The sequence below is a fragment of the Pristiophorus japonicus genome, unplaced genomic scaffold (genome assembly GCF_044704955.1).
Source record: "Pristiophorus japonicus isolate sPriJap1 unplaced genomic scaffold, sPriJap1.hap1 HAP1_SCAFFOLD_310, whole genome shotgun sequence".
NCBI classification, from domain to species: Eukaryota; Metazoa; Chordata; class Chondrichthyes; family Pristiophoridae; genus Pristiophorus; species Pristiophorus japonicus.
Window position 1 is genome coordinate 448,192 of NW_027252889.1, and position 12,522 is coordinate 460,713.

At 48.3% G+C, this 12,522-nt stretch overlaps 1 pseudogene; it reads right to left on the reverse strand.

Annotated features, from left to right (window-relative positions):
* Positions 1-12,522, reverse strand: part of LOC139249382 (uncharacterized) — a 191,209-nt pseudogene that overhangs the window by 16,566 nt on the left and 162,121 nt on the right.

Sequence of the window (12,522 nt, forward strand, 5' to 3'; positions counted from 1 at the left end):
ATGTACCAGCAGCTTGTTCGAGCAAAGCAGATTGGTGGCTTTCTCACAAGCTCTGCCTTGCGATGTGCCCCACACCCAGTTATCGCCTTTTCTCAATAGCATGTGCAGTGGTTCCAGTACTGTGCTCAATTTAGGTGGGAAGTTACCAAAGTAGTTGAGTAGGCCCAGGAACAAATGCAGCTCCATCACATTCTGCGACTTGGGTACATTCTTGATGGCCTTGGTTTTCACGTCAGTAGGTCTGATGCCATCAACAGCGATTTTCCTCCCGAGGAATTCGACCTCCGGTGTCATGAAGACGCACTTCGAGCATTTCAGTCTGAGTACCACTCTATCCAAATGCAATAGAACCTCTTCTAGGTTGTTCAGATGTTCCTTGGAGTCACGACCGGTGATCAGGATGTCATCTTGGAACACGACGGTTCTGGGAACTGACTTCAGTAGACTTTCCATATTCCTCTAGAATGTTGCTGCAGCCGAGTGAATTCCAAACGGGCACCTGTGGTAAATAAACAGTCCTTTGTGCGTGTTAATGCACATCAGTCTCTTTGGTGTCTCGACCAACTCCTGCATCATATCGGCCGACGTCAAGTCCAGTTTTGTGAACGACTTCCCTCCAGCTAGCATCGCAAACAAGTCATCAGCCTTTGGTAACGTGTACTGATCTTGTTTCAAAACCCTGTTGATCGCAGCCTTGTAGTCTCCACAGATTCTGACTGTGACATCACTTTTCAGCACAGGAACAATGGGGCTGGCCCATTCATTAAATTTGACCGGTGATATGATCCCTTCACGCCGGAGTCTGTCCAATTCAATTTCGACCTTCTCCCTCATCAGATACGGCACTGCCCGAGCTTTATGATGGACGGGTATTGCATCTGAGTCCAGGTGGATCTGCACCTTGGCTCCTGTGAAGTTACCGATACCCGGTTCAAACAGCGAGGGGAACTAGCTCAATACTTGGTCACATGTATCTTCCTCCGATGACAATGCCTTTATGTCGTTCCAGTCGCATCTGATTTTCTCCAACCAGCTCCTGCCGAGCAGCTTTGGGCCATTGCCTGGAACAATCCACAGCGGTATCTCGTGAACCGCACCGTTATATGACACATTAATTTGTGCACTGCCAATCACCTTTATCAGTTCTTTGTACGTGTGCAGCTTGGTGTTAACAGGGCTCAGCTTGGGCCTCACAGTCTTAGTATCTCACAGCTTATTACATGCCCTCTCGTTCATGATCGATTGACTCGCCCCCGTGTCCAGTTCCATCGATACCGGTATCCCATTAAACTTCACATTAATCAACATTGGTTTACTCTTGGTTATGAAAGAGTACAGTCCATACACTTCCTCCTCTGGCATCTTGGATTGTGTATCCGGATCAGCGCTAGTCTGACTCTCATCCTCCACATGGTGTGTCGCAGCTCACTTGCTCATCTGCGGACACTTGCGCTGGAGATGCCCCACTCTCAGACAACCTTTGCAACTATATTGCTTAAATCGGCACTGCTGGTGCCGATGATTTCCCCCACAACGCTAACACGGAGAAGTCGGATAAATTCCCGCTGGCGGACTTTGGGCAGCCACAGGTTTCGTGAACGCAGCCAGATAGGCCCTGCCATGTGCCGCTCTGCCGAACACCGAATCAATCACATTTACAGTACCTGAGGAGGTTTCGTTCTTCACCGATATTTGCTTTAGACTCCTGTCCATCATCGACTGCGTCGGCGGCAGTCGGGAGCAGCGTCGAGGAGGTGCGTGGAGAGGCCTATAAAAGGCACAGCAGGGAGTCCGGGGCCCAGCGTCGAGGAGGTGCGTGGAGTGGCCTATAAAAGGCACAGCAGGGAGTCCGGGGCCCAGCGTCGAGGAGGTGCGTGGAGAGGCCTATAAAAGGCACAGCAGGGAGTCCGGGGCCCAGCGTCAGAGGTGCGTGGAGAGGCCTATAAAAGGCACAGCAGGGAGTCCGGGGCCCAGCGTCAGAGGTGCGTGGAGAGGCCTATAAAAGGCACAGCAGGGAGTCCGGGGCCCAGCGTCGAGGAGGTGCGTGGAGAGGCCTATAAAAGGCACAGCAGGGAGTCCGGGGCCCAGCGTCGAGGAGGTGCGTGGAGAGGCCTATAAAAGGCACAGCAGGGAGTCCGGGGCCCAGCGTCGAGGAGGTGCGTGGAGAGGCCTATAAAAGGCACAGCAGGGAGTCCGGGGCCAGCGTCGAGGAGGTGCGTGGAGAGGCCTATAAAAGGCACAGCAGGGAGTCCGGGGCCCAGCGTCGAGGAGGTGCGTGGAGAGGCCTATAAAAGGCACAGCACGGAGTCCGGGGCCCAGCGTCAGAGGTGCGTGGAGAGGCCTATAAAAGGCACAGCAGGGAGTCCGGGGCCCAGCGTCGAGGAGGTGCGTGGAGAGGACAATAAAGGCACAGCAGGGAGTCCGGGGCCCAGCGTCGAGGAGGTGCGTGGAGAGGCCTATAAAAGGCACAGCAGGGAGTCCGGGGCCCAGCGTCGAGGAGGTGCGTGGAGAGGACAATAAAGGCACAGCAGGGAGTCCGGGGCCCAGCGTCGAGGAGGTGCGTGGAGAGGCCTATAAAAGGCACAGCAGGGAGTCCGGGGCCCAGCGTCGAGGAGGTGCGTGGAGAGGCCTATAAAAGGCACAGCAGGGAGTCCGGGGCCAGCGTCGAGGAGGTGCGTGGAGAGGCCTATAAAAGGCACAGCAGGGAGTCCGGGGCCCAGCCTCGAGGAGGTGCGTGGAGAGGCCTATAAAAGGCACAGCAGGGAGTCCGGGGCCCAGCGTCGAGGAGGTGCGTGGAGAGGCCTATAAAAGGCGGGACTTGTGCAGCTACAGGGAGAAGGCAAAAAAGAAGTAGAAAGAAATCAAAAGGTGACGTCACAGCCAAGAGGGTAAGTGATTGGCTGGTGATTGGTGAGTAGTTTTTCTTTTTTCTCTTCTATATCAGTGAGTAACTTTTAACATTGTTGTTGCCAATTTAAGTGTATCTAAGGGTTAAGTCATGGCAGGAGAGCTCGGTCGGGTGCTATGCTCCTCCTGTACCATGTGGGAACTCAGGGACGACACCAGTGTCCCTGACGACTATATTTGCAGGAAGTGTGTCCACCTCCAGCTCCTGACGGTCCGCGTTGCGGAGTTGGAGCTGAGGGTGGATTCACTCTGGAGCATCCACGATGCTGAGAATGATGTGAGTATCACGTGTAGCGAGTTGGTCGTACCGCAGGGAAAGGGTCCACAGCCAGATAGGTAATGGAAGACCAACAGGAAGAGCAGTGCAAGGGAGGTAGTGCAGGAGTCCCCTGTGGTCATCCCCCTGCAAAACAGATACACTGCTTTGGGTACTGTTGAGGGGGATGACTCATCAGGGGAGGGCAGCAGCAGCCAAGTTCATGGCACCATGGCTGGCTCTGCTGCACAGGAGGTCAGGAAAAAGAGTGGGAGAGCTATAGTGATTGGGGATTCAATGGTGAGGGGAATAGATAGGCGTTTCTGCGGCCGCAACCGAGACTCCAGGATGGTATGTTGCCTCCCTGGTGCAAGGGTCAAGGATGTCTCGGAGCGGGTGCAGGACATTCTAAAAAGGGAGGGAGAACAGCCAGTTGTCGTGGTGCACATTGGTACCAACGACATAGGTAAAAAAAGGGATGAGGTCCTACGAAACGAATTTAAGGAGCTAGGAGCTAAATTAAAAAGTAGGACCTCAAAAGTAGTAATCTCGGGATTGCTACCAGTGCCACGTGATAGTCAGAGTAGGAATCACAGGATAGCGCAGATGAATACGTGGCTTGAGCAGTGGTGCAACAGGGAGGGATTCAAATTCCTGGGGCATTGGAACCGGTTCTGGTGGAGGTGGGACCAGTACAAACCGGACAGTCTGCACCTGGGCAGGACCGGAACCAATGTCCTAGGGGGAGTGTTTGCTCGTGCTGTTGGGGAGGATTTAAACTGATATGGCAGGAGGATGGGAACCAATGCAGGGAGACAGAGGGAAACAAAAAGGAGGCAACAGCAAAAGACAGAAAGGAGATGAGGAAAAGTGGAGGGCAGAGAAACCCAAGGCAAAGAACAAAAAGGGCCACTGTACAGCAAAATTCTAAAAGGACAAAGGGTGTTAAAAGAACAAGCCTGAAGGCTTTGTGTCTTAATGCAAGGAGTATCCGCAATAAAGTGGATGAATTAACTGTGCAAATAGATGTTAACAAAAATGATGTGATTGGGATTACGGAGACGTGGCTCCAGGATGATCAGGGCTGGGAACTCAACATCCAGGGGTATTCAACATTCAGGAAAGATAGAATAAAAAGGAAAAGGAGGTGGGGTAGCATTGCTGGTTAAGGAGCAAATTAAGGCAATAGTTCGGAAGGACATTAGCTTGGATGATGTGGAATCTATATGGGTAGAGCTGCAGAATACCAAAGGACAAAAAACGTTAGTGGGAGTTGTGTACAGACCTCCAAACAGTAGTAGTGATGTTGGAGAGGGCATCAAACATGAAATTAGGGGTGCGTGCAATAAAGGTGCAGCAGTTATAATGGGTGACTTTAATATGCACATAGATTGGGTTCACCAAACTGGAAGCAATACGGTAGAGGAGGATTTCCTGGAGTGCATAAGGGATGGTTTTTTAGACCAATATGTCGAGGAACCAACTAGGGGGGAGGCCATCTTAGACTGGGTGTTGTGTAATGAGAGAGGATTAATTAGCAATCTCGTTGTGCGAGGCCCCTTGGGGAAGAGTGACCATAATATGGTGGAATTCTGCATTAGGATGGAGAATGAAACAGTTAATTCAGAGACCATGGTCCAGAACTTAAAGAAGGGTAACTTTGAAGGTATGAGGCGTGAATTGGCTAGGATAGATTGGCGAATGATACTGAAGGGGTTGACTGTGGATGGGCAATGGCAGACATTTAGAGACCGCATGGATGAACTACAACAATTGTACATTCCTGTCTGTCGTAAAAATAAAGAAGGGAAGGTGGCTCAACCGTGGCTATCAAGGGAAGTCAGGGATAGCATTAAAGCCAAGGAAGTGGCATACAAATTGGCCAGAAATAGCAGCGAACCCGGGGACTGGGAGAAATTTAGAACTCAGCAGAGGAGGACAAAGGGTTTGATTAGGGCAGGGAAAATGGAGTACGAGAAGAAGCTTGCACGGAACATTAAGACGGATTGCAAAAGTTTCTATAGATATGTAAAGAGAAAAAGGTTAGTAAAGACAAACGTAGGTCCCCTGCAGTCAGAATCAGGGGAAGTCATAACGGGGAACAAAGAAATGGCGGACCAATTGAACAAGTACTTTGGTTCGGTATTCACTGAGGAGGACACAAACAACCTTCCGGATATAAAAGGGGTCGGAGGGTCTAGTAAGGAGGAGGAACTGAGGGAAATCCTTATTAGTCGGGAAATTGTGTTGGGGAAATTGATGGGATTAAATCCCCAGGGCCTGATGGACTGCATCCCAGAGTACTTAAGGAGGTGGCCTTGGAAATAGTGGATGCATTGACAGTCATTTTCCAACATTCCATTGACTCTGGATCAGTTCCTATGGAGTGGAGGGTAGCCAATGTAATCCCACTTTTTAAAAAAGGAGGGAGAGAGAAAACAGAGAATTATAGACCGGTCAGCCTGACATCGGTAGTGGGTAAAATGATGGAATCAATTATTAAGGATGTCATAGCAGTGCATTGGAAAGAGGTAATATGATAGGTCCAAGTCAGCATGGATTTGGAAAGGGAAATCATGCTTGACAAATCTTTTGGAAATTTTTGAGGATGTTTCCAGTAGAGTGGACAAGGGAGAAACAGTTGATGTGGTATATTTGGACTTTCAGAAGGCTTTCGACAAGGTCCCACACAAGAGATTAATGTGCAACGTTAAAGAACATGGGATTGGGGGTAGTGTGCTGACATGGATTGAGAACTGGTTGTCAGACAGGAAGCAAAGAGTAGGAGTAAATGGGTACTTTTCAGAATGGCAGGCAGTGACTAGTGGGGTACCGCAAGGTTCTGTGCTGGGACCCCAGCTGTTTACACTGTACATTAATGATTTAGACGAGGGGATTAAATGTAGTATCTCCAAATTTGCGGATGACACTAAGTTGGGTGGCAGTGTGAGCTGCAAGGAGGATTCTATGAGGCTGCAGAGCGACTTGGATAGGTTAGGTGAGTGGGCAAATGCATGGCAGATGAAGTATAATGTGGATAAATGTGAGGTTATCCACTTTGGTGGTAAAAACAGAGAGACAGACTATTATCTGAATGGTGACAGATTAGGAAAAGGGGAGGTGCAAAGAGACCTGGGTGTCATGGTACATCAGTCATTGAAGGTTGGCATGCAGGTACAGCAGGCGGTTAAGAAAGCAAATGGCATGTTGGCCTTCATAGCGAGGGGATTTGAGTACAAGGGCAGGGAGGTGTTGCTACAATTGTACAGGGCCTTGGTGAGGCCACATCTGGAGTATTGTGTACAGTTTTGGTCTCCTAACCTGAGGAAGGACATTCTTGCTATGGAGTGCAGCGAAGGTTCACCAGACTGATTCCCGGGATGGCGGGACTGACCTATCAAGAAAGACTGGATCAACTGGGCTTGTATTCACTGGAGTTCAGAAGAATGAGAGGGGACCTCATAGAAACGTTTAAAATTCTGACGGGGTTAGACAGGTTAGATGCAGGAAGAATGTTCCCAATGTTGGGGAAGTCCAGAACCAGGGGACACAGTCTAAGGATAAGGGGGAAGCCATTTAGGACCGAGATGAGGAGGAATTTCTTCACCCAGAGAGTGGTGAACCTGTGGAATTCTCTACCACAGAAAGTTGTTGAGGCCAATTCACTAAATATATTCAAAAAGGAGTTAGATGAAATCCTTACTACTAGGGGAATCAAGGGGTATGGTGAGAAAGCAGGAATGGGGTACTGAAGTTGCATGTTCAGCCATGAACTCATTGAATGGCGGTGCAGGCTAGAAGGGCCGAATGGCCTACTCCTGCACCTATTTTCTATGTTTCTATGTTTCTATGTTTCTATCATACATGATTGAGCGATCTGGATGGCCCTTTTTAAATCCAACTCCTCCACCACCAGAAGTTTGTGCAGGATCACCTCGTGGTTGATACTGAGAACAAAGAAGTCCCGCAGCATGTCTGCCAACACCTTCCTGAACTTACACAGTCCCGCTAGACGTCTCAGGTCAGCAACGAATTCCGCCGTGCTCTGGCACTCTGATCGAACGTGTGTATAAAACCTGTATCTCGAGATGATGATGCTGTCGTCTGGCTTGAGGTGCTCCCGTACCAATGTACGCAACTACTTGTACGTTTTCTCTGTTGGATCACTAGGCATGAGTAGATTCTTTATCAGACCACAGATCTTTGAACCGTACACAGTGAGGAACACAGCTAGGCGCCGATCTGCATCGTTGACCCACTTCATTTTGTTGGCCATGAAGTACTGGTTCAAATGGCTCACAAAGTCTGCCCAATCTTCTCCCTCCACGACTTGCTCTAAAAATCCAATCGTGTTCATTTTGCAAACAAAGGTTCTTGTATTCTCGTCGCCAAATGTAATGTATGGAATAAAGGTTCAAGCTGAGTACTGTTTAACTAAGCAAGGTACAACCTTGGCTCTGTCTTATTTAGGCTCAAAGTGCCTGACTCTCAAAATGGCTGGCCTTTTATACCATGAGCGTGCTGCTCAGTGGTCTCCAACAATGACGCCATCTGGTGGCTACAAACAGAATGACTTGGACGTGGGTGCACAGGGCACAATTTCAAAATGTACAGATGACACAATATCTGGAAGTACAGTGAACAGTGAGGAGGATAGTGACAGACCAGGAAGACATAGACAGGCTGGTGAAATGGGCGGACAGGTCGCTGATTAACACAGAAAAGTGTGAAGTGATACATTTTGATCAGAAGAATGAGGAGAGGAAATATAAACTAAAGGGTACAATCCTGAAGTGGGTGCATGAACAGAGAGACCTGGGGGTACATGAGCACAAATCGTTGAAGGTGGCAGGATGAGAAAGTGGTTAAAAAAGTATTTGGCATCCTGGGCTTCATAAATAGAGGCATAGAGTACAAAAGCAGGGAAGTTATGGTGAACCTTTATAAAACACTGGTTCGGCCTAAACTGGAGTATTGTGTCCAATTCTGGGCACCACACTTTAGGAAGGATGTGAAGGCCTTCGAGAGGGTGCAGAAAATATTTACAAGAATGTTCCAGGGATGAGGGACTTCAGTTACATGGACAGACTGGAGAAACTGGGGTTGTTCTCCTTGGAGCAGAGAGGATTGAGAGGAGATCTGAGAGAGGTGATCAAAATCATGAGGGGTCCAGACAGAGTAGATAGAGAGAAACTGTTCCCATTGGTGGAAGGGTCGGGAACCAGAGGTCACAGATTTAAGGTGATTGTCAGAAGAACCAATGAGGTAAAACCTTTTGACGCAGCGAGTGGTTATGATCTGGAATGCAGTGCCTGAAAGCTTGGTGGAGGCAGATTCAATCGTAGCTTTCAGAAGGGAATAGGTCAGTACCCGAAGGGAACAGGTTTACAGGGCTACGGGGAGAGGGCGGGAGAGAGGGACTCACTGAAGTGCTCTTACAGAGAGTCAGCACGGGCTCGACGGGCCGAATGGCCTCCCTCTGTGCTGTAACCATTCCAGGATTCTATTCTATGGTTCTAATTAAATAAATCTGGAATAAAAATCTAGTATCAGTAATGGTGACCATGAAACTACCAGATTCTGGTTCCCCAATGTCCTTTAGGGAATGAAATCTGGCCAATATGTGACTCCAGACCACAGCAATGTGGTTGAGTTCTAACTGCCCTCTGACATGACCGAGCAAGACACACAGTTGTAACAAACTGCGACCAAGAAATATACTCACTGTAGGAGTAGCATCACCTCACGGGCTGCACCTTCCCAAGGGCAATAAATGCTCTTTGTGAACGATTAAAAAACCATCGGCCATCTCTGGCCACCTGCTGCAGACACTCTCACCCTGACTTTATCACTTCAAGACTCGACTATTGCAGTGCTTTCCTGGTTGGCCTCACATCCTCCGCCGAACATAAACTTTAGCTCATCCATAACTCTGCTTGCCTATCCTACACTGCAGCACTCCCCACATACACTGCGTCACTCCCCACATACACACACACACTGCGTCACTCCCCACACACACTCACACTGCGTCACTCCCCACACACACACACACACAATCCCCACACACATACACCCCATACACATACACACACTCCCCACACACACACACTCCCCACGCGCGTGCACACTCCCCAAACATACATTCCCCCCCCACGCACACACACACACTCCCCGCACACACACACACTCCCCGCACACACACACACCCCATACACACACACACACACTCTCCACACACACACACTCCCCACTCGCGTGCACACTCCCCAAACATACACTCCCCCCCTCCCCCCACACACACACACACACCCACACACACTGTGTCGCTCCCCATACACACTGTGTCACCCCCCACACACACACACTCCCCACACACACTGCGTCGCTCCCCACGTGTACTACATCACGAGTCCAGTTTGTGTGGTATAAATCTCAGTACAACACGTCCCTCACTGGACACTAAACATCAACATTGCTGAGAGAGGTGGCAAGAATTGAAGTAGAAATTGTTCCAGTGGTGAGCTCTGTTCCAAGTCTGAGGGTGAGGCACATTAGTGATGCCCGACAGAGGGAGCTTTACTCCACAGCTGACTCTCCTATATCTTCACCAGCTTGATGCAGCTATTGAGTGCTTGAAATGGGAAAGTGTTCCATTTTTCAGAGATAACAATAAGTACAAGATTCATCCGATTGATTTTTAGAAACATCACAAAACAATAAACATTATTCGGACTAATCAACGGAATGAGTAATGAATTGGGTTTCTTACCACTGACTGTTGCATACACCGTGTTAAGCTCTCCAGCGGGGGGCCTAGGGAGATGGTGCAGAAACAGAAAGTCAATGATTCATTTACAGCATAAATATCAGTGAATGTTTCTGTACAACAACTTCACACTGGCACTGCTGTGAGCATAAATATCAGTGAATGTTTCTGTACAACAACTTCACACTGGCACTGCTGTGAGCATAAATATCAGTGAATGTTTCTGTACAACAACTTCACACTGGCACTGCTGTGAGCATAAATATCAGTGAATGTTTCTGTACAACTTCACACTGGCACTGCTGTGAGCATAAATATCAGTGAATGTCTCTGTACAATTTCATACTGGCACTGCTGTGAGCATAAATATCAGTGAATGTTTCTGTACAACTTCACACTGGCACTGCTGTGAGCATAAATATCAGTGAATGTTTCTGTACAATTTCATACTGGCACTGCTGTGAGCATAAATATCAGTGAATGTTTCTGTACAACTTCACACTGGCACTGCTGTGAGCATAAATATCAGTGAATGTTTCTGTACAACTTCACACTGGCACTGCTGTGAGCATAAATATCAGTGAATGTTTCTGTACAACAACTTCACACTGGCACTGCTGTGAGCATAAATATCAGTGAATGTTTCTGTACAACTTCACACTGGCACTGCTGTGAGCATAAATATCAGTGAATGTTTCTGTACAACTTCACACTGGCACTGCTGTGAGCAGGAAAGAGCACAGAAGCTTCAAAGAACGTCTCTCTCTTAAAATGAAATTCTGCACAAGTCATGACCGTTTGGTTGATGTTCGATCGACTCCTCCTGATTGAAGTGGGTTATGTTTGTCTCCTATACATAACAACAACAACTTGTATTATATAGTGCCTTTAACGTAGTGACTGTCCCAAGGTGCTTCACAGGAGTATTATTTGAGATAAAGAATTTGACACTGAGCCACATAAGTAGAAATTGGTGCAGGTGACCAAAAGCTTGTTCAAAGAGTTAGGTTTTAAGGAGCGTCTTGAAGGAGGAAGGAGAGGTAGAGAGGCGGAGAGGTCTAGGCAGGGAGTTCCAGAGCTTGGGGCCCAGGCAACAGAAGGTCAGCGAGCACAGGGGTGATGAGTGAGCAGGACTTGGTGCGAGTTCGGACACGGGCTGCCGAGTTTTGGATTACCTCTAGTTTACGTAGGGTATAATATGGGAGGTCAGCCAAGAGTGCTTTGGAATAGTCAAATCTAGAGGTAACAAAGGCATGGATGAGGGTTTCAGCAGCGGATGAGCTGAGGCAAGGGCGGAGATGGGTGATGTTACGGAGGTGGAAATAGGCGGTTGTAGTTATGCTGTGGCTATGTGATCGAAAGCTCATTTCAGGGTCAAATATGACACCAAGATTGCGAACAGTCTGGTTCAACCTCAGGCAGAAGTTGGAGAGAGGGATGGAGTCAGTGGCTAGGGAACGGAGTTTGTGGCAGGGACCGAAAACAATGAACATAAGAACATAAGAAATAGGAGCAGGAGTAGGCCATACAACCCCTCGAGCCTGCTCCGCCATTTAATATGATCATGGCTGATCCGATCATGGACTCAGGTCCACTTCCCTGCCCGTTCCCCATCACCCCTTATGCCCTTATCAGTTAAGAAACTGTCTATCTCTGTCTTAAATATATTCAATGCCCCAGCTTCCACAGCTCTCTGAGGCAGCGAAGTCCACAGATTTACAACCCTCTGAGGGAAGAAATTCCTCCTCATCTCAGTTTTAAATGGGCGGTCCCTTATACTAAGATTATGCCTCCTAGTTCTCGTCTCCCGTATCAGTGGAAACATCCTCTCTGCATCCACCTTGTCATAGAAAAACATAGAAACATAGAAAATAGGTGCAAGAGTAGGCCATTCGGCCCTTCGAGCCTGCACCACCATTCAATGAGTTCATGGCTGAACATGCAACTTCAGTACCCCATTCCTGCTTTCTCGCCATACCCCTTGATCCCCCTAGTAGTAAGGACTACATCTAACTCCTTTTTGAATATATTTAGTGAATTGGCCTCAACAACTTTCTGTGGTAGAGAATTCCACAGGTTCACCACTCTCTGAGTGAAGAAACTTCTCCTCATCTCGGTCCTAAATGGCTTACCCCTTATCCTTAGACTGTGGCTTACCCCTTATTCTTAGACTATGCCTAAGAAAGGCAGAGAGAAATTTGTACATGATCTACATAGCACTCATCCTGGTATTGTCATGATGAAAGCCATTGCCAGGTCTCATGTATGATGACCTGGAATTGACTCTGATCTGGAATCATGTGTGCATCAGTGCAACACTTGTATGCAGCTAATTAAAGCATCAGCGAAATCGCCGCTGAGTCTGTGGTTGTGGCCATCTAAACCATGGTCCAGGATCCACATTGACTTTGCAGGTCTCTTCCTGGGAAAGATGTTTTTAGTTGTGGTGGATGCATATTCCAAGTGGATATGGTGTATAATCATGTCATCCAGTACATCCACAGCTACCATTGAAACATAGAAACATAGAAAATAGGTGCAGGAGTAGGCCATTCGGCCCTTCGAGCCTGCACCACCATTCAACGAGTTC